This window comes from Aplysia californica, unplaced genomic scaffold (genome assembly GCF_000002075.1).
Source record: "Aplysia californica isolate F4 #8 unplaced genomic scaffold, AplCal3.0 scaffold01032, whole genome shotgun sequence".
NCBI lineage: Eukaryota > Metazoa > Mollusca > Gastropoda > Aplysiida > Aplysiidae > Aplysia > Aplysia californica.
In genome coordinates, this window is record NW_004798302.1 from 48,935 (window position 1) to 50,259 (window position 1,325).

General features: G+C 31.9%; 1 protein-coding gene across 1 annotated transcript in view; it reads right to left on the minus strand.

Annotated features, from left to right (window-relative positions):
* Positions 1–391: 391 nt before the first annotated feature.
* Positions 392–1,325, minus strand: part of LOC106013587 (myo-inositol 2-dehydrogenase) — a gene marked incomplete in the record, with an annotated part of 16,075 nt that continues 15,141 nt past the window's right edge. The window contains 1 exon segment of the mRNA XM_013089741.1: positions 392–1,325.

Sequence of the window (1,325 nt, forward strand, 5' to 3'; positions counted from 1 at the left end):
ATATGTATAAAAGTGGACTTGGGAGGCTCTGTATGCAAACCCCTCCCATATTACCTAACCCACACCTTTGGAACTTTGCAGGCGTCCACAGCATCCATGTGGCTAGCACCTAGATCTAACTATAAACATCCACGCAAACTGCTTTCCCCGATTTTTCCAAAATGCTTAGTTTCGTCCATACAGAGTTCTAATCTTAGGAAAATCCGTCTTCTAAGACGCCATTGTAAACAAGTGAGGATTCCGTTCACTAGCCGTGCACACTGTTCCACACCTTTGAAACTTTGGAGTGTACAACCACGAAAGCGGAATAGAGCATCAATCTATACATCTATTTTTGGCAACTTGGAAACAAGTGTGTCACTTTTCTCTCAAGATGTATTGCTCCATTCCAATAGAGTGTAAATATAGTAGGCCAATGACTTTCAGTTGTAATTAATGCAGGGATCATTCCTTTCATCGAAAAGGGTCCCAGCTAGTTTTAAATAAGTACTTTTTTGACTTCCCTGAGCAGGAATCGAACTCACGTCTTCTGCCTCTGCGCAGTGGCAAAGAACCTTACATTACAGGATTAACGCCAGTTGTACGTGTCCGGTTCAAACCTTACTTTTATTATCTGTTGTTTCATATTTAGTAAGCTTCCACATAACTTATGTTATCTGTTATTTTATATTTGGTAAGTTCAAACATAACTTTTATAATCTGTTATTTTTATATTAGTCGAGTTCATACATGCGTTTTATAATCTTTTTAAAAATATAAATCTCTAGTTTATAAGTGAATTTTTATAATCTGTTATTTTATATTGTGGAGCTCACACATGACTTTTTGACCTTTTATCTGTTATGCACCGGATTCAGCCTTTAGTTTATGTTTGTAAAGTTTAGACATAAGTTTTACAATATTTTATTTTATATTTTGTGGAGTTCACACACAACTTTTATAATCTTTTATTTTATATTCGAGTTTGTACATGACTTTTATTTTCTTTTATTCTTTATTCTCTGTGTTCATACATAACTCTTATCATCTTTTATTCTACGTGTATATTCGCCATGCTCATACATACCCTTTAATCATATTTATTCATCTTTTATTATTTATGCACCGAGTTCATACATACCTTTTATAATATTTATTAATGTTTTATTCTATACTTTCCATGTTCAAACATAACTTTTATGATATTTATTAATGTTTGATTCTATATTCACCATGTTCATACCTACCTTTTATAATATTTATCAATCTTTTATTCTATATTCGCCTGGATCATACATAACTTTTATAATATTTTATAATATTTATTAATCTTTTATTCTAACTTC